Below are 21,381 nucleotides of genomic sequence, written 5' to 3' on the forward strand. Positions count from 1 at the left end.
AAAGTAGACCAGAATTTTCTGTGAGCATTCAGTGGAAAGAAGAAGGGACATATCCCTGTTACAGAGCACTGCCTGCGAGGGACTTGCAATGGGCCATGCTAAGGAGAAGGAAAACAAGGAGCCACTCAAACAGATGACATAAACCAACAAATATAGCTGGACCAAAGTGTAAGCTCTCTCATTCAAGACCAACTAGATGAGGAACAGACAGGTGAGAAGGTTTTCTGGAGAGGCTGGGAAAAGGAGATGACATCAAAGTAGTAAAAAGTGGAACTTGGTAGATACACAGATAAAAGTGAGAAAGATGGAAAGTCAGCCCAGCTTTTGTAAACCCTTGCCAGGCTTCACAAGCCAAACTGCATTAACAAAACCCAAAATCACCATGACATGGTGCATTCAGATTCCAGTGATATGATAGCTCCTCACCACAGCATGAGGTTACCAAGGTCCTCAAATGGGTAAGTGGTTTGTGGAAAATGGGAAACACCTACTTTTGAGTGCTGCAGGCTTAAGTTCAAAACAGATTTTCACCACTCTGTTTACACACCTACATGTCCTCCAGGAAGTACAAATTTGTGAAACAAAAGCAGATAATCACAGGTCTTGGAATCCATCTTTTTTCCTGTCCTTCTCATTAGTTTTTCTACATTATCCCCTAAAGACTTTTTTCCCAAAATTCTCAAGTAATGGAGATACCATCATCATCCTGCTAAACTTAACCCAGCAGACAGCTGCCTTTACAGTTATGCAGCTTGTCTCCACTGTCAAAATTAAATCTCCTTTTGTGCAGTGTCCCTTGCTTCTTACTCTATTTATCCAGATCCCAGGCAAAAAAGTCTACCTTTCCTACTGCAGCAAGCTTTCCTCCACAGCTGACACACAGCTTCCCAGTCTTCCCTGGTTTTTACCTCATTCTCCTTCTGTCAGCCATGTTTCCTGAACAGGTGAGAAATTTGTCCTCCTTGCTTTCACTCTCTTTGGCTCGTCTGCATTTCACCAGAGCAGCTGCATCTAAAACTGGCAGAATACATCTATTCCACTAACATGGACGGACTGAACCATCCAAGCCTTCCTTCAAAATTAACCAGATATTCTCCAGTTCATATGTATCATTTTCTTCCTACAGCACGTCACTGGGTTGTGTTGGAATTAAAGCCAGCCTTTGGATGCCTTTCTGCAGAGCTGCACTGGGTCTGATGGTGCTGCATTATCTGAAGACCCGAACCTCTCTCTGCTGAACCACATCCTAATTTTCCCATGACATTACTTCAGCTCATCAAGGCATTTTCAAAACGGAGCTCTGTCATTCTGGCAAGCTTCCTTCTCCTCCTGGCTTCCTGTTTATTGTTTATTCCTTTGTGTTAATTACTAACAAAAATACAAAAAGCATCAGATGTCAGGAAGAACCCTGCAAAATTCTTCTCAATTAATCCTCACATTCTTATACCAAACTGACATGTAAGCTCTCCTCTATAATTCTCTCACCAGATTTACATATACCTGACCACAGACAGATGTATGCATTGCATATTCCCTTATCTTAATTGTGTGGAGTAATATTTTTCTAAAGCCAAGATAAATGATCTCACATTCACTGGGCTTACCACCCTCTGGAAGATGAAATCGAGTGTTGACATGATCATGCTCATTCTGCCTTTTTCATCTCATTATTTCTCCCATGTGTTCCACTTTTTCTTGTTGTTCTGATGTACTCCTTATAAAGAGGCTCAAGCTTCCCTGTGTCTAGAGTTCAGGAATCTCCTCCATTCTCTGGACAGTCCTCAACGACAACCTGTTAATTGCTCTGAGTTAATTTCAGACAGCTCTTCGTGTGTGCTGTGTGGACACACACATTTAGAGAGCTAGGAAACTGCAGCTTGGCAATTCCTCTCAGGCCTGGATTTCTCCTGTCTCTCAGGTCCATTCCCAGGCTGACAAGCTGACTACAGCTTCAGTTAAGGGAGGCAGTCTCCCAGAGTGATAACTTGATGAAAAACAGAAGGGAATTCATAATAAAGATTAACACCTGGTGTCTTTCCCATGGGACATCCGGACATGCTGTCCCAGGGGATGTTTGTCCCAATCGTCCAATGAACTACTGTCCTGTCCTAGCTGCACATAACACACTTTAAATACGGGATGTCTGTACAATAATGTTGGCCTTTTTTCCCCAAAAGAGGTCCGTGTGTGTTGCTGTCTTTTCTCTCTCTTTGCAACGCAGTAACCACATGTGCTGCAGCTCACACTGACTGGCGTCCCCACACATCTTCCATGAGCACTGTCCAACATCACCTGCCCCACTGCAGTCCAAAGCTCCACTCATCCCTTCTTGTTGTTACAAGGGAATTAGCCAGGCTTGGGAAGGTCTCTGCATTTGTCCCTAGAAGAATCCCATGTGGTTGGAAGCTGTGACCCCTGCCAGACTGGACTGCACTGCTGAGCTGATCACAGGGCATCCCTTAGGCAACAACTCACTGGCTAAGCAACCACAGAAACCCACTGGGATCTCCAGACTGGGCCGCATGCAGGACATTAAAGTGCTTGCTGTTCACAGCAAGGGGTGCAAGGATCTCCAAGCTTTTGTTCTCCTGGGGCTTTGGGAGCAGGTTTTTCCAACACACAAGACTAAGCTCCATGTCCAGCAAAGTAAAGCATCTGTATCATTAGCAGATCACTCACAGAAAGCCTTATCTGCAGCAGAAGACCTCCTGTCTCACCTGTGTCTGGACATCTGGAGCAACACCCAGGAGCCCAGATTCAGAATCAGTGAGCCAGAGAACACCTCCTGTCCCAGCCTCTCTTCCCGAGCTGCACGAAGCCTTGCTGCTCCTACTATGGACAGTCAGGCCTGCAGCACTGTGCAACCCGGCAGCTCTCTGCAGGACAGGCAGTCTCACACTTCCACACTGGGGCTTGCTCTGCACACCAACAAATGTCCCTGTGCAGACATGGCTCTCTAAAGGCAAAATGGGGATGAAAGCATCTTCTCCTTTCCCCCTGTGAGAAGAAACTCTTTTGGATTAGTTTCTGCATGCCAAGGAGGACCAGCAATACTGTTGTGATTGTATTAATATAATTACAGGCTTTAGCTTCTGCTGAAAATTTATTCCCACATAAACAGGCCTGGAAAGCCCAGTGGTAGTAACAGGATAAGCAAAGGTGTCTGTGCTTTGCAGTACATGAAAAGCAACAGCTCCAGAAATCCAGAGAGCAACTACAGCTCATACAGATAACAGCTCAGCAGATAACAGTGTCATTGCCGTTTTTGTTTCTTCTTCCTTTTATTCTTTTATAGCTTTTTAATTTCAAAATAGAAATTGTCTTTTCCTGCCCAGGAAAGGGGTGGGGAATTGCTCCCTGAGAACACTCTTCAGAACTTTTATGTAATCAGTAATCAGTCATACACCTCTGAAGTCCAGCATGTCTGACTGTTGTCCTTTGCCAGTCACTTCCCTGCACCCAGCAGCACCATCAGAGCATGGCCATAAGCACACAGAAGCTGTGCCATATGCTGGGCTACACTGGGAAATCCACATGCCCTGCTGTGTCCATTTGCATGTTACAGACTAGTTTGCTAGCTCCCACCCTTATCCAGGCAACATTTTTTATTTAATTTAATGGTCTCAGGTTTACTCCCCCCCCCAAAAAAATCCACCCACACATGCTTCCATATTCAAAGACAGAATAAAAGTACACTCTTAAAAAGGCAACCCTGAAGGCAAACAGCGGAATGCCAGTGTTATCTACAATTTGTAAGACACACACATGAGAAACAGTTTCCTGTTTCATTACAGTATGTGTTGAGTTGCTGCTTCAAGACAAAATCAGAGCCCTCAGAATTTCATCACCAGACACCAGCCTTCTGGCTCAGATGCCAAGTAAGAATAGACCATTTCATTTCTGGACTTGCTTTCCACAAAACTATTACACCCAATGGTTTGTGAGCCTCTCAGCTGAAGCTACCTTCCCCTCAAAGCCATGGACACTCTCCTAGGCGTATCTGCAATACAGTAGGTGACACACCCCTAGACGGACTTGCCATCTAAATTCCACTTCTGTGCTATCACACTATCAAGGGGAAATTACCAATAATAAATTCCTTTGGAACCAAAATCAACCAGACCATATGATTATACAGCAAACCAGAGCTTTAAATACCATCTGCACGTGTCATCTCAAACAATACTACAAGCTCAGAGGCTACAGTTTTATTGTCACAAGGGAAATAAACGACACTGATATGGTGGCTTTCACCTCTTGGTTCATGGCTTGTTTGCACCTAATGCAGGGCAGATGGAGTCTGCACTGAGGCCGTACCTCTTCCACAACCGTCCTCTGAGAAGCAAAATCCTTGAGAAGCAAATGCTGCCTTGGAGATGAGGTTTATCAGGTCGGAGTCCCCAGATGGAGAACCTAACCAAGACCAGTGTTGACCATGTCCCTTGACAGCTAGCTGCTAACAGTTAGCAAAGAGAGCTATGGAAAAACACATGTTCCCAAGCTGACTTTTGTGTATTCAGTCTCCAGAACAGCATCTCAGGCACTCCAGTCACAAGCACATACACTGTATTTTTGCCCCCACATGCTGCGTTTTCACCTCTTCGCACAAAAACAGGGTCTGTGTATCACAGCACTGCGTGCTGAACCCTGCGTGGGGTCTTCCCATTGCAGCCAGTGTGCAGAAACACAGATGTGTGTCTGATAGCCCTGCTGCTGCTGGGTGCCCCAGCATCCATGAACAGCAGTGGGAATCTCATGGGTAACGCTACTGAATATGCATTAATGGAGAATCCAAAGTGGGACACCCACTGCAGACACTTGAGCCGGGATAGGGAAGCAGTTTAAGCTAGTGCCACAAGAAAACTGAGTTACTGATGAAGTCTTGCAAACAGGGCTAGCCTAGCAAGCAGTTTTGTATGAATAATGCATAAAAAAAAAAAAGGAAAAAAAAAAAGCTGCGAATAGTTTTTGTAAACAAGAAAAGAGGTGGAGAGCCATTAACTAAGTGATCTCACATTCCTCGATTTGCTTTATCAATCTCAGTATTCAGCAAAAAAGCTTAAGAGCAGTCCAGGCTCTCTAGTGAATCAACAAAACCACACAAAGGACCGTACCACTCCTCACAGCCTCCAGGCTCTACATTAGCTTTTAGCAACGGTATCTACCACATGAATAATGCAGCACGTCTTCCAGAGCATCTGTACTCCAATCAATCCACAGTAGCAAATAAAAACCTTTCAGCACGCCTTTCTGTCAGGCAGCAGGACCTTTTTGCAGCTGCTCAGAGGCATACCCTTGGAAAAACAACACTATCTGCTCCCAAAGCTGGAAGCTTTTAAATCGGCCAGCTGGGAACCAGCCTTTTAAATGAGCCATCCTGCGATGGGCCTCGATTTTATCAATTGCCTTTCTTTGTCTTTTGTTTCATGAGGATCCACAGCCATCGTTCCGGGGCTCAGATTAAGGGAACTCAGACTAAGGTTTCAGTCGGCCCTCAGAAACAGACACGTGTCTCTTCCCAAAAGCAGCTCCCAGCCTGCAGCCAGCCCTTCCCAAGAGAGACACGGTGGCCTCAGGGACACACAGCACATACTTCTCCTGCACTATCAGGCAGCTTCATTAAGAGCCTTCGCCAAATCAAGCATCAGTCAGATGTTCCAATCTGTATTTTCAGAAGCAGAACAGGTGATGAAAAGAGGTGCTTTGTCCACATCCATTACCAATGCTGGTTTGAGCACTGCTCCTCTGCAGAAGCACTACGGTCCCTTCTCCTGGGCAGCCCACCAGGGGCTGTGGGAGCTGCTGCTGTCACCCCAGGCAGCAGCACATCATGCAGGCTGTCTGAGCAGAGCACCAGTGCATCTGCCATCAGTGCAGATGGACCAGGATCCGCAGAAGTGGAGGGGGAAAGAATGACACCAGCAAGCAAGATCTCAAAGAGCAACATATTCTAGAGCTGTTGTCTTTCATCACAAAACCCAGCTCTAAATAACATTCCAAAATATTTGCAACTTTCCAGCATGGCACAGATACTTAAATATGGTGCCCTGGCAAAACAAACAGCTCTACTGTTTAATAATAAACATTTGCACAAGTAGAGAGGACATGAAGTAGGAAGGTGAAGGAGTCACTCAATACTAAAATAATGAGTTGATTTCCTCATCTACTAAACAGGAAGGTCAATAGCTTTCTCTGAGAGTGCACAGCAGCCCCTCTTGCCCTTTATTTTTGGTGCGCGCCAGCCAGGGCAGGACGTGAGGTCTCATGTGAGTCCTTGCAAGGAGACATGTCAGCCCTTCCCCCATGCCTGCAGCAGGTCACAGGTCAAAGCAGAGGGTACTGCATGGACACAGCCCCAGGAGAGGTGAGACAGTGCCTCCCCCACTGACACAGGCATCTTCTGCTCAGACCATAAGCAGAAAGATATTTCAGTATTTTTGCATCCCTCAGTTAATGTCTTAGGCCAGGGAAGGCAAATATTGCATAGAGACCCAGCCCGTACTAAATAGAAAGGCTCCAGAAACCCACTGCAGCCATGCACCCCCACAAACATCATCACCAGCAGGTACCACGTTGTTTGTCTCAGAGCATCTTTCTAATGATGAAACCCAAGGCTGCCCAACTAGGGCCAAATTCATGCCAAGGTCCCAAGCTTGGCAAAATGCACATAGTGTAATTTTTTTTTACTTTAGAAGATACATCAAGTGTTGTGAACCTCAAAATAATTTTAAGCACCTATGTCCAGGGGCAGGGAAGGGCTGCCAGAAGTGAGTGAAACAAGACAACTTTTCACAAGACAAGGTTGAAACAGCAAAAATCCCTTGGCTTTCCTTCTCCAGCTGCACTTGTGTTCAGTTACAAGTTTAAACCACAATGCACTCCCTAAGGCAGGCAGCAATGCCAAATGGCATCCAGCATAATGCCTTCATGGTGACACCTGTCCATGTTATTGCCACATCCCCACTGCCTGGTACTTCAGTGCTCTTCTGCCATGCTGGCAAAGCAGGGTGATGGACAAAGGAGCACATGTGTCTCATAAAAATAGCTCAGCCAGGTTATTTTTAACTCATCCCAGCACTGTCAGCAATAATGGTGAGGGGCAGTGAAGAGAGCAAAGGAAAAAACTGGCAGAGACCACAGCCTTAGACAGCTCTGAAGAGGCTCAGACTGTCCTGTCACCTGATCTGGTGAGGAATTCAAGACTATGTTTTGGGTAGAACCCCCCAGAACATTTTGAAATGCTGGCTGAATTGTCACCTGTTCTTTATTTGATTGGTCACTTCCAATCTTGACACCAAATGTGTACTTGGGCCTCCCTGGGACTAGTGGGAGAAGGAAAGAGAAATTACAACAGTAAAGCACACAGAACCACATGAAAACGTCAGGCCAGAACACACTTCTGGAGCTCTGAGTCCATCCTGTTCCCAGCCCACAGAAAAGCTCCCTACAAAGGCAGGTCAGGTTACTTAGACTGTCCAGCTGAGTTTGAAGGACTGATGAAGATGGAGATCCCATCGGCCTCCTTGGGAAATATGCCTATCTGGAGTCTTGTGGAGAAGCTCAGGCTGCAGAGTTAACCAGATGACTCTGGTCAAACTTGCTGCCCACCAGGACCCTCACAGCCTTTACAAGAGCTGCTCCTTTCACTGCAGGGAGAGGCTGCATCATCATGAGGGTGCAGAAGTTGACTTTTATCTTTATTAAATTTCACGTGGGAATGCTTCTACCCTCGTTATAGGCATAAAGCAGTCTGGAGCCTCCAGCTTGCTTAGAAAGCCCAGGAGCTGGTGAGTACCCATGGAGGGGCTGTTGCCAGACACCCGACTTCCCTGCAGTGGCCTGACAAGCACTATTCTCCCATAAGCAACCGAAGTGGTTCACCCTGGAGCAAGGGAGCCTGAGGCACCATCACTCTTACTCCACTGCCAACAGCACCTGGAGCTCTGCTTCTTGAAGGTTCAGACCACACACTCAGGCACAGGAGCAAAGCATCAGTAATCACCCCCGGTCACAGGAGAAGTTTCTTCATTAATATTTTTAAGCCAACATCAGCTAGAAATCAAGCTGAAGTGCACAGACCACCCTTCAGTGTGTGTGAAGACACTTGTGCTTGGCCAGTGCAAAGACAGTTTGTGCACCCCAGGAGGCACAGGGGAATACTCCAGGGATGACTCCACACTCAGTGGTAACACCTTTTTTTGGCAATCTATCCCTTCACCACTCCCTTTTCTGCCTCATGTGGTGCCACACTCTGCAAGCTCTAACAGAAAGAAACATGGTGAGCTGACGACATAAATGTCTTCAGTCAACATGACCTTTAGAAGATACCACAGTGGATCGGGGGAGTGTGAAGACTGGGAAAACCCAAAATAACCCCAAACCTCAGCTCAGTTTCATTAGGCTTATCAGAGCTCTCAGGAAAGGCAGGAGGCAGTATCACCAAAGCAGATGATGGGGCAATGCCAGCCTCTCTGGAGGGTAAGCCCTGCCTTCCTCTGATTCACCTCTAGCTTTCCAAGATAGCCTGTGTACAGAAAGATAAACCTAACTTGCCTGCATTCTCCAGAGACAATACCCTCTTTCACTTCGCTGGTTACCTGGGCAGCAAAGAAAATATTATTGCTTATCAACTTCCTTGTGAGTACTAATGTGCTTCTGAATTCAACAAGAGGGCAAATTCTACCTTAGAGACCTTTTATATGCTGGCAAGATCCTGATTCATTACAAAAGAAAAGCAAATAAAACAATCCTGGTTCAAAGAACAAGAAAAGCTGGAAGCCTCTTCTGCCCCCTCCACACCTGCAAAAACTCAGCTTAAAAAGGAAGTTATAAATTATCAGGGACGTTGCCATGTTTCTTGTCAGAAAGACAGCCTTGAAAAACTCATCATCGGACACTCTGCAAGCTCAGCAGTTTCTCCTGAAACTAGAATGCCATGCTTTCACTCTCCTGTTTCCCAGAAAGAAGTTTCCTGCTATTCAAGGCCAAGCTGCCTTCTGAGTTTCAGAAACCAAGGTTCAGCTCTCCATTAGAATGATGCAGCTGGGTCTCAGTAACATGCCATGTTCTTTGGGAAGACAAGGACACTTGGTCCCACCTGTCTTTATTGTGAGGTCTAACCGTGCCTGCAGACGTCTGGCAGAGTGGGTATCTCTTCTAAAGGCTACTGTACAGAAGGCTTTCCTTGCAGTGAAGCCTTTCCTTCAGCATCACTGGTTCAAGGGTTCATGATGTTCACCTTCAGGGAATCCCAAGATCCTGGTTACTTGCCCACAGGAGTCCAAGTGGGATCCATTGGGCTAGCCAGATTTCTTCTCAAACCTCTCCTGCCTACCTGAGCAGTTCTGGCTTCCACCAGAACACAGATACATGAGAAAACCTGAAGTGCCCTGCAGAATGGTGAGGCAATGGAAATACACCAAGTGCAGATGTTTCTCCTGAGTTCTGTCAAGGTTTAGAGCTTACACACTTCACTTGAATGTCTTAATGCACAGCCCTCATATCTAATGTGATGTCATGTCATTGCATTCCCCCATGGCTGAAGCTCTGTACACAGGCTTGAATGTGATGAGATTCTGGCCAGCAACACCAAGTCTGTACCTCATCTTCAAAACTGCCTGGGGAAATGAAAACTGCTAAAGAGCTGGGAGGGCACTAACCAAGCTCCCTGTCTGGGAAGGAAAGCACAACCACATATGCAAGGACACAGTGTAGGAGACCCTGCCTCTGTGGTCTCCAGTTAAGCCTCACAACCAACCTACCCTAGCTCTAAATCAGGACAGATGTGGAGCCTTCAAAATCCCTAAGGACAATGGCCTCCACCTGCCTGGTTCCACTGCCCTCCTGGGGATGCAGTTTTCTCTGATGTCTGACCTACTTCCCTCCAGCTGCAGCTTGCATTCTTGATCTCCTTATTACATTGTCAGTGCCAAGGAGAGTCTGGCTCTGTAACTGCCCTCCCAGAGTTGCATCCTTTGGCAGCAAAGGACATAGTACCTACTACTATAGACCAGAGCAGAACCAACCAGCTGAGAGTTTCCCAGTTGTGAGCCAGAATTACAGGGAAATGGTCTCTGTCCTTCTGAGGACAACGACAGCAGGACTTTGTTCCTTGAAAGGCAGCAGAGGTATTCTGTGAAACCCACGGCTGTAGAGTTCTTCCACCTGCCTTACAGCATCATCTGCATGCAAAAAATAATGAGAGGCCCACACAAAAGAGAAGTGTGGGAAACTCCCACATCCATGCAGTGCCTATGGAATTATGATTCCAGTTGAGGTTTTTCTCTTTGAGTAGCTGATTAATTACATCTCTCTGTTCTCCAGAAAACTGCTAACACACTTTTCAGCTCTTTAACAGCAGGTGCCACTTATTTGAAGCATGACAAGCCAGCAAGAGAGTGTGGCAAAGGCAGGTGTCACAGGCACAACAGCCAATGCTTTCTTCCACCACATCATAGAATCATAGAATATGCTGAGTTGGAAGGGACCCATCCAGATCATTGAAATACAGCTCCTGTCCCTGCACAAGGTATCCCCAAGAGTCACTCCATGTGAGAGTATTGTCCAAACACTTATTGAACTCTGTTAGACTTGGTGCTGTGACCACTTCCCTGGGGAGCCTGTTCCAGTGCCCAGCCACTCGCTGGGTGAAGAACCTTCTCCTGATATCCAATCTAAACCTTCCCTAAATCAGTTTCAGAACTTTTCCTCAAGTCCTGTCACTGATCACAAGAGTCTAGATGTCAGTGTCTGCCCCTCCTGTTCCCCTCACAAGAAGTTGCGACTGCAATGAATTCTCCCCTCAGTATCCTCCAGGCTAAACAGATCAAGTGACCTCAGCTTCTCCTCAAGACCCTTCACCATCTTCATTGGCCTCCATAGGACACTCTCCAATAGTTTAATATCTTTTTTCCATCTTGTCACCTAGACCTGTCCCCAGCACACAAGGTGAGGCCCCAGTGCAGAGCAGAGCAGGACAATCCCTTCCCTTGCCTGGCAGCAGCCTGGGACACAGGTGACCCTCCGGGCTGCCATGGCACTGCTGGCTCATGTTCAACTTGCCATTCACCAGGACCCCCAGGTCATTTTCCATGGAGTTCTTCAGTCTCTTGTTCCCCAGTCTATACACACATCCAGGGTTGCCCCATCCCAGGTGCAGAATCCAGCACTTCCCCTTGTTAAACCTCATACTTGGTGGTGGTTGCTCAGCCTTCTTAGTTTATCAAAGTTTCTCCACAGGGGCTCTCTATCCTCAAGGAAGTCAACGGTTCCTGCCAATTTAGTGTCATTAAGTATGTAAACTTGCTTAGTATCTCTTTCAGTCCTGCACCCAAGTTATTAACGAAGAGCACAGGGCCAAGGATGGAGCCCTGTGGAACCCTACTAGGGATAAGTTTCCTCCAGTTTGATGTCACCCCATTGTGAGTATGGTACCCTATACATCATGAATTTTAAAATTTGTAATTTAGAGCAGCAGTAGCAGGTTGAGCTTTGCTTTTTGGTTTTTAGTCTGGCTTTGAGTGATGCTGACTAAGTGGGAAGACTACCCATGCTTTCCCTGCCAGGGAAATGAGATTCTGTGCCAATTCATTCACCTGCTGGGCTTGGCAAATACAGTTTCTGTATTTCTGCCATCACTCTGAAATTATTCTATCAGTGCAAGTACAAAAGTATTGTTTGTTTCAGACTTGGAGCATGAGTTTGAAGCCAATTTATTGCCACCATTCACTGCTCTTCAGTTTGCATTGCAAAGCCGTCTTGGAACATGCAGACAGGATTCCCTCCAGCTGAAATTAAAATCATTCCAGGATCAGGACGCAGTATGCTCCATCTGCTAACGGAGCCAGCTGAGCCAAATTAAAACATCCAAAATGCCTGTGGATATAAAAAGTCCTGGTATCACCTCTTTCACTTTACAGATCTACTTTTCTTGAACTATAGATATTACAGCTAGAAGAGATGTGAGTCACTGAACATAGACATCCCTCTCTGTTTGATCTTCAGCCTTACCTGTTTTCATATAGACTATTTTTTTTACCTCCTCTCCTCCAAGGTACTTCTAGGTGTTCCTCAACCTCTGATCATTTGATTCAGCACCACTGCTCTCCTCTGTGACCAGTCTCATTCTTCACACCTCTCCATCCTCACACCTCCCAGCAATGAAGATCAGCCTCTCCTCCCACACAGTAGTAGCTGAATTACTGTACACTTCACTTCTGCCAGCCTCTTCATGTATCTCCATCAGTATGAGTTTTGATCATCTTCCAGCTTTGTCCCACTGCACCAGCCTTCTCTTCAACCCTTCCAGCCAGGGAGCACCCCTGGAAGTACCTCCACATCCCAGCAGACCTCCCTGCTACAGGCTCTCTCTCCTTCTACCACTGCTGCTTTCTATGCCAGCCTGTTTCTCCAGCACAGCTGATATCCACGCAGACAAACTGATCATTTCTACGCCTCTGAGTCAGCTCTGGGCATCTGTGCCTCACTGACTTTTTGAGCCAAAGGCTTATCTGTCTGTTTAGCCAGCCCTAATGGATTTTCCGCCTGCAGATTCATCTAATGGCTTTTCTTGAACCACATCCCCAACATCCTGTGTCAATGTGTTCTACTGTTTATCTGTACCCTGTAGTTCCTGGGCAATGATAAACAGAGGAACAATCACTCCCTATCTGAGTTCTCCATCCCATCATGTTAGCATATGTGAAAAGGCATATGTCACATCCTTTTTCAGACATACCTTTTCCAATCTAAACAGTTGTCCTCTGCATTCCCTTCTGCACTACCAGGTCCTCAATGAGCTGCAGAAAGCTAGTTTTGCATGAGGCATTGAAGACCCAGTTGCATACAGAAGTATGTAGACAGTTTGGGGTTTTTTTAAATCAGTGCAGTAAGAAGGAGGAAAAAATAAAAAGGTAGCACAGCCCTTAAAATCTGGCTGTGAATTACAGCAGAATAATGCAGGCTGGGCAGCTTGGGATGTTACTTCCATGCCTTAGGCGGCAAAAACAAAGACTGTCTGTGTGAAAAAGAGTGAGAAGTAAAGCACTGAGTAGGACACACTAGGCTTCACTGCAGCTATCTGAATATGCAGTTTTCTGTGGATATCTTATATGCGTTCATGAAATTACATTTGTATCTAGGGCTTTCCAGTACCAGAGAGCCCTCAGGCTCCAGGAAACTTCTGAAGACTGGTCAGAGTCAGTGGAGAGTCAGCACTGTGCTCCTAGCTCAGCCAAGGATGACAGCAAGTGGGAAGAGTCCCACAGAGGGCTCCCTGAGCAGGCTCCAGGACTGCAGGTGAGTGCACCACTGCCCTGCATGACACTGTCATGCCAGGGGACTCCAGGTGTAGGAAGGACAGCAAATAATGACACAGGTAGATATGAAAGTAAAGAAAGGGTTAGTTTAGAAACAGCTCAAAATAAAAACCTGAATTTCCTGGGGAAGTCTTGCTTTTCTGCAGGAGTTGAAAACAATTGCAGATTTCCAGACTAATAGACTAAAATCACTGTGTGGTCATCTGCCTGTACTGGCAGTGGCCAGTGGCACCAGTGGAAGCAGAAACCCACAATAACAAAAGGTGTGTGAAACACTTCTAATGCCATATATGGTGTCTGTGTCTTTAATCTTCCAAACTCACACAACTGAGCTTAACTGCAAGACAGGCATAAAGTAGAGTACAAATGCTGCTATTTGATTTTATATATGTAAGATAAGCTGTCATGAAGTTACAGAGAAGTTCATGTTGCAAGTCATGTCAGGGAAGGAAGTATAGGTAAGATATTGTAAAACTCTTGTGAAATATACAAAACCATACACAAAATAATGACTGGTTTCTCAAAATTGAAAGAAAGAGAAGGTAGAGAAATTTTAACTTCAGTTCCCTCTTTACACATTAAATGCATTTTCTCAATCAGGCTTAAAAAGCCCTGTTCTAGTAACAGCCCACAGACAATTGGACATCAAATCAAACGTCTCAAAGAGAGATTTCCCAAGCTAAGAGCAAGATGACCTTTAGTGAAATTGGGTTTTTTTTGAAACCTCAAGGATGACCAAAATATAGTCAAGAATATCCTTTGATACTTTTTCTTAATTCAGTGGACCAACCTATAAAGCAGATATGTGTGCTGCAGAGAAAGTTAGGAATTCTTAACCACTCATCCGAGTTCAACATGCATCATGAACATTGGGAAAGAAACATGGAACACAAGGACCAAGACAGACTTTCTAGGTGGATTTTAGCTGTGGGTTTCTTTGCTTTAACTCATGGAAACTTCCACTCCTAATATCATTACTAGGTTTTTAGTTCTAATATCACAACCAAATCACAGGCAAATTTAAGCTGGGAGGGACCTGTGATGGTCCACAGCACAAACTTCCAGTCAAAATACGGTCAGCCTTTAAGTCAAGCCAGGCTTTTCATGGCCTTGTTCAAGTGAATTCTGAAACTCTCCAAAGGTGGAGGCACTAAAGGCAAGAAAAGTATCCTGCTAAGCCCCTGTTTGGATAATTGTGAACTCAGGCAGTCATTACACTCCAACCACAAAAGCAGGTACTGGTCCTACACAGCACTCTGCCTCCATGAGGATGAGTCACCTACCCCTCCCTCTCCAGATCTCAAGTCAACACAGTCAATGAAGTCCTTCTCCAATTACAGTCAAAGTTCAAACTGGCTCAGAGAACTTCTGCCTTCAAACTGTTATCCCTCCAGTGCCCATAAAACTTAACTCAGGAGAGAAAGTTAACTGTTGTGTTAGGGAACAAGAATACCACCATGGGACCCTAAGGGCAAAGTCCAGCAGAGCATGCTGAGAGCTTGGAGAGGGACATGTATGGTCTCCTCTTTGAAATGAGACGCTCTAAGGGTGACAAGCTGGAGAAAAGAAATTTCTGCAGGAGGCCAGGTAGCTGCTGTTTGGCTAATAGCAGACTGAGAGGTGTCACCTACTTCCAGAGAACACTACAGTCTGCACTGAGTGACATTATTTAGATGATCATCCTGTTCAAGTTTCTAGCAATGCATCATCCTGGGAAGCTCTTCCCACGATTCCTCCTCTTTGCTGCTAAAAACACACCTGCCTTATTATTTTGCCAAGTAATAACTTCTGCTTCCAGCTACCAGCTCTCATTGTGGTTTGTCAGCCCAACTGAACAATCCATTATCTATAAAGATAGAAGCGATTTTTGATTTTTTCAATTCCACAGAAACCAGGAGTTCACCAAAATACAACCTGGCGACCACGAAAGACAAAAGCATCAACTTCCCACTTGAGCTTTTAACTGTAAAATCTCATAGACTGGTTGGGTTTTTCTGTTCCAAAACTTGTGTTGCCTGGCAGGATGCATCACACTCAGAACTACTGCACAGGAAATTAGTGTATGGCAAGGGCACGAGCCTCAAATAGATGCAAGGAGCTGTAAAGTCAAATCCTTCAATCCCTATTAACTCTTTAAATAAATGTCATGATTTTTAAAGCCATGAGACACTGAATTGCAATTGATTTCTATGGAGTATGTCAGATGCCATGCTATCATTAGCAAAATCAATCTTTTCAATTAAGACTCAAGCATCAGTTACTGACATAAAGACCTTTTGCAAATTCAAAGCAAAATAGCCATGACCACAGTCAGGAGGGGTCAGAAGACAGACTCTGATCCTCCCTGACTGCAAGGAAAAGAGCCTTTGTATGTAGAAGAAGCTGAACATTACAAGAGCAGGAACTTGGAGCAATGCTATTCTGATTTTGTTTTTGTTCCTCTATGTGTGTGTTTTGGTATTCAAATTAAATTAGAGAAAATGGCAGAGAAAAATAATGTGAACTAATTACATTTAAGTAGATGTTAGCAAGACAATCTTTGACTTCTTCTACTTGTCTCTCGCAATTAAAGAGCTGTCTGGATTCTCTGTGCCTATTACCCTGCAATTTTGTTGCCAGGGCAGGCTCCTTTCACGAAGCAGATAGAATAGAATAGAAGAAACCAAGGATGACAAGGAAGATTGGTCCTTCCTGGTATCATTTACGTTACAGGCAGTGTTCCTAAAAACGTCAATGGTAGGCTTCCTAGAAACAAGCAGTGCAACTGTGCCAGCAATTCATGCAAAATGGTAACTATGCTTTTCTAAGGCAATATGGTTTATATTTTTCAAGATCTATATATCCTTGCTTAGAGAAAACACAGTGAAACACTGGTTTAAATAACTGATTTGAAAGAGCCTCAATGTAACCCTGTGAAAGGTGGCTGAGAGCTGAACAGCACTGGCAGAGTCAAATTTGCTGCAGCCCAGAAGGCAAAACTGCACAGGTACCCGACAGGGTAGCTGTGGTGCTACAGGATTCAGCATGGATCAATGTGTGACAATGACACTGAGGGTATTCAGGGGCAGCCCTTCAGGGGTCCTTCTGGCAGACTGGCAAACGTCCTATGTGCTAACACTGCCTGGCTAAACAAGACCCAGGTGAGGCTGGAGTAGGACAGACAGTATGGGGAGAGATCCGCTGCTCCCAGACCTCTGCTGTGCCAGTCCATATCCCGGCCCATAGAGAGAGCCACGTCCAAGGAAAAGGCACTTGTCCACCAAGCACTTCTCATGCACCCTACCATTGATTCCCAGAAAATATGGGATGGGATCCAGAGATTTCAGACTCTCTCAGGTGGATTTCAGCCCTTTTCACATACGCTCTGCAAGGCAAGTTTAAATCACAGTATTTGTAGAGCAAAGAATGATTAATTTCGGCTCTTGGGAGTAAGCCCAGTATTTGCCTTGGTCCCTCCCTGCACCTTTTTTTCTGACTGTCCCTGCTCAACTTTATGTACAAGCTCAAGCCACAAGGCTCATATTTCCTTTATTAATGCAACCCTGACATGGAGAGCCTTGCCCAGTCACCTTTTTCTGGGAGGAGCGCTCCCCCAGCATTGCCTCCTCTCCTGTTTAAGCACAGTTCCCAGAAATGCAGGAGGAATAACAAGATGGAGTTTGGCCTCTGCTTCTTTCCTGGAAGCTATCTTATCAGCTTTCATGAACTTTGTCTTAATCTCAGCAATAAAAAAAAAGCAACTGCTGGGTTTTTCTTTTGCTTTGTCTTCCTTATCGTTTTCCTAGGTGACTTTGTCCCACAGAACAAGAGAGTCATCAGTTGCAACCTCCTCTCTGCAGGTAGGTCCATGTTTCTTTGCACAGAGATAAAGAGCAAGCGATTCAGCAGACTGGAAGGAAACTCTCCAACAAACTGGAGCCCTGAAGGATGCTCAGAAGAGGGAGAGAGGCGCCAAACTTTGGGCACTGCTCTGGAAAATTTGAAAGTGTGTGACGCAGAGCAGGGAATGGGTCAACAAGGGAAGAGAGAACACGGCTTGGAGCTGCACACTATCATTGGTCCTACCCTTGGCAGCAGCATGTCTCCAAGCTTTAGAAAGGGTTTTGCTTGGCTGAGGGTCAGAAAGTCCTATTTGTGAATTTCAAAGTGCTTTAGAAATAGTAAGCATCAGCATTACACTAATAGAGCCCTGCGGGGTGTATTTTCAAAACGGGGAATTGCTGGCAAGCCTGTAATACCACAGAGGGGAAATCCCTGGAAATACTAGGCCAGTCTTGCTTCTACTTACAAGCCAGTATAACCCTGTGAGTATCAAAATCTCTCAGCCAGTACAGCCTCCTGGATGATGTAAAGGTCTTTCCTGTTTCTCCTGAGGAGAAGCAGGAGGCGCGTCAGCATAATTGCAGTGTGCTGCAGGCTACTTGCCTCAGTCAGCTCCACAGCCAGAGCAGCTTAACGTGCACCTACGGGAAGCCGTGTAATGACTTCATGTGGAACACCTCACCACACCATGGCTCTGGTGCATTCTTGCCACAGGAGCAAGAGACCAGACCGTCTGTGCTCCTGCTGTGAATCCAGAGCTGGCCAGACACGGCTGTTTCAAAGCACAGCTGCTGTCCAGCCTGACCAGGGATGCCCTTGGCTATGAGAAGCAGTTTAGTAGCAAGGTCCAGCAGCCACCCAGAAAGCCCACTGGCCAACTGTAAGACTGCTGGTGTTTAAAACTTGAACTCGGGAATATTCAGACAAGGTGCTGGGGTTTTGTGGGGCTCTTTTGTTGAAGCAAACACTTCAAACAAACTTTCCTATGAGAGTGGAATACAGGGTGTTGCCGTTAAGGACCTACTCAGTCCCCTTGAAGTAGCCAAGAGTGGATTGTGGGGAAATGATCCAGGACAGTTTCCCTCCACACTCTTTCCTCACAGAGTCTCCATCATACCCTATCAGAGCCTGCTCCCCAACAGTTCTCCGGTCAAAATCCCTGCCGGGGAAATCAGGACCTAACAAGGTGGCATGAAGACTTCATGCTATGTAACCGCTGTGAATCAAGGAATACAAAATGTCAGAGGAAGTAAACTGACTACAATTTATGAGGAGTCTGCAAGGTCACGCATAAAATACAGCTTAGCTTGTCCCAAGGCAACCGTCTCTCACTCAAAGCATCACCTTTTTTTTTGGGATATGCCAAAGCCTTCAGTTCTCTCCCTAAGCCTCTGCAACAGTGAGCACCTGAGAACCTGAAGCTTACAGCACACGGACCTGCTCTGTACTCAACCATTAATCCCCAAAACACAGCTCACACCACATTTAGGCATCTGGCAGTCCAGACAGCCCACAGGCAAGAGACAGCTGCCCTTGCAGAGGCACCACAAACCTGTTCGAGAGACACACAAAAACATGAACTCCCTGGTGTCTCCATAAGTCACTCCCGATCTCTGATCAAACCAGGAGAGATCAGAGCTCTCCAAAGAGGGCATAGCCAGAGGAAGAACAAAGGGAACAGCAGGGCTACACAGGCTGCTCCTTTGTTAACCCACTGGGGAGCCTGCACTGGAGAAGCTTAAAGGCAATCATCAGTCAGCCTTCTTCCAAATGTTCCCTGAATCCTCTGCAGAAATCGCTTCCCTTGAGCAACCAAGGGGCCAAAAGAGGCTAAGTCTGTCCAGGCAAATACCCTTTACAAGGACTGCAGCACGGTGTCTTCTTAGAAAATATAAGTGAAAAGAGCTGGGACAGGGTGGCGTGGGAATCACGAACAGACAGGATGCTCCAGAGCAAGACAAGGAGGGCACCACTCCCTGCAAAGTGAACAATGTGTTCAGACACTGCACATCGCTGGCCTCACCGGGCCATCAGTCTGCAAAGTGCTGTCTTTTACACATCGCAACAGCCTGTCTTGGCCCTTGAAAGAGCAGAGGCATCAAAGCCAGACACACGGAAGAAGCAGCCTTCAAAGCTGTGCTGCCTAAAAATAAGACCCAATTCCCCCGTCAGAGGGAAGTGGCACCGGGAGATCCCGGTGCCAGAGTCATTTATGTGGCCGTCATCGTGCTCTGTGGAAGATGGGACCTAACGTGACATCAAGCACCCGAAATCCCCACGACTCCAGCCAAAAAACGGCCAAATTTAACCCATCACACACAGCATAGGTGAGGCTTCTCTATAACTAAAAAGCGAAGTTATACAGATACCAAACCGTGCCACCGACGGCACCAGCCGGCAGGGCTGGGCGGAGGCGCAGCCCTCCCTGTCGACCGGGTAGCAGGATGGCTCGGGTGGGCAAGAAGCCCTGTTGCTCCGCGCACCGCCGCCTGCAGACCCTCGGATCGGAGGGCACCCGCTGCGGACCGGCTGCCGCTCCGCCACACCCCGCGCAGAAAATCCCGCCGGCAGCTCCCTGCAGGAACAACCCTGGCGCTACTGGCGAGCCAGAGAATCTTGCCCGCCAAGGGCGCGACCAGCACGGGCTGCGCCCAGCGGGAACGCCCCGCTCCCGCCGCACGCACCGGGGGATGCCCGAGGCCCGCGGCACCGGGCGGCCAAGGCATCCCCCGGCCGTCGGTGCCCCCGCAGCTGCGGGAGACGGCCCCAGCTCCGCACAAAGCGGGGTGGGGCCGGAGGGAGCTGCGGCACCCCCGGCGCAAGGCGGGCAGAGCGGGCGTCCCCCTCGCTCCCCGGCACCGCGGGGCTCCGCAGGCCCCGGGCTGCGGCAGGTGCCCGAGCCGGCCCTGCCGGAGCCGGCCCTGCCCGCGTGTCCCGGCCCCACGCCCCGCACCGCCACCCGCGCTCTCGTACCTTGCCGCTGGCCACGGGGGTCTGGACGTGCGCACGGAGCCGCGCCGAGCCAGCCCGGCCCGGCCCGCCCGCGGTCCCCGCCCCGGCCCGCCTCCGCGCCGCGCCCCGCAGCCGGGAGGTGCCAGCGGGCACCGGGGGCTGCCAAGAGCCTGCCCGGGGCCATCAGGTCCGCAGCCCTGACCCGCCCCGGCCGCAACCTCCCGTGGCCAGCGAGGGTTTGTCCCGGTGCCGGGGCGGGGAGAGCCCCTCCGCAGCCACAGCAAGGTGCTCGAGTGCCTCTCCGCTACCCTGAGCTCGGGAGCCAGCCCTCCCGGGCCGGCCTGCGCCATTCATCGTCACCATCGCCGCTGCGGGTGGGTCCCCGACTCTGTGCCCATGGTGAAAGGTGGGTGCGTGATTCTTCTACGAGATCGACCTGACAGCATCAGGACTTTGCCGTCTCTTGTAGAGAGAGTACCACAGGGCTTGCATTAGGTCAGAGAGCTTCTGAGGAGACAGGCGCACTGTGCCATATCCTCAGTGTGGCCACCAGGTACCGCTCATCCTGAACACTGCACGCATCCCTGCAACACGTTTTAATGTGCCAGCCCTAGCTGGCAGCCTCTGGCAGATGGTGAGACACGAGCCCAAAGCTGCAGGCCCTTTATTGATGGCATATGGCTTTAGAAAGCTTCTCACAGAGCTCCCGCGCAGACTTTGGGGTCAGCTGGTACCTTGGCAGCACTACAAACCTCCTCGGTGCCCTGAATGAGGAACTTGGTAAGTAGACAGCAGTTCTCAAGATCAAATAGCAGAGGAGGTTTCTTTAGCCAGGTCACCCCCTCAGCTAACCCTGCTCTGGTCCTGTTTGATTATTCACAGTCTGAGACAGCTAGCTCATCCACATACCATAGCCCTGTCACTCACTGGGTAGCAGAGGCAGCTCTGGGCTGAGCTAGCAGCTGTGACGAGACTCTGAGGCTCAGTATCCTTCACAAGTGAGATGCTGCAGATCAGTGTAAGGGACCAAACAGAAAAGCAAACATGCCCAAAAAATAGCTTGGATGCTGTTACCAATTATTAACTCTTCAAGGAAAAGTACGATTTATCAAGAAGCAGTGTATCAACCTTAGCAGATGTACGCAAAGACAGAAGGGGTAGATGGCTCGTGAACCCTTCCAAAAAATGTCTCAAACATTCTCAAACAAAGCAACAACAACATAGCAGGGATCGAAATCACTGGAAAAGTAAGAACTGCAGACAGTGCCAAGAGAGAGAAGCAGGAATTGTG

General features: G+C 47.6%; 1 protein-coding gene across 1 annotated transcript in view; it reads right to left on the reverse strand.

The window, feature by feature from the left end:
• Positions 1–20,164, reverse strand: part of CORO2A (coronin 2A) — a 62,759-nt gene extending 42,595 nt beyond the window's left edge. Inside the window, exon 1 of the mRNA XM_088155981.1 lies at positions 20,112–20,164. The gene's annotated coding sequence lies outside the window, so the exon portion shown is untranslated. The remainder of the gene's footprint in view (positions 1–20,111) is intronic.
• Positions 20,165–21,381: the final 1,217 nt, after the last annotated feature.

Source organism: Sturnus vulgaris, chromosome Z (genome assembly GCF_052056855.1).
Source record: "Sturnus vulgaris isolate bStuVul1 chromosome Z, bStuVul1.hap1, whole genome shotgun sequence".
NCBI lineage: Eukaryota > Metazoa > Chordata > Aves > Passeriformes > Sturnidae > Sturnus > Sturnus vulgaris.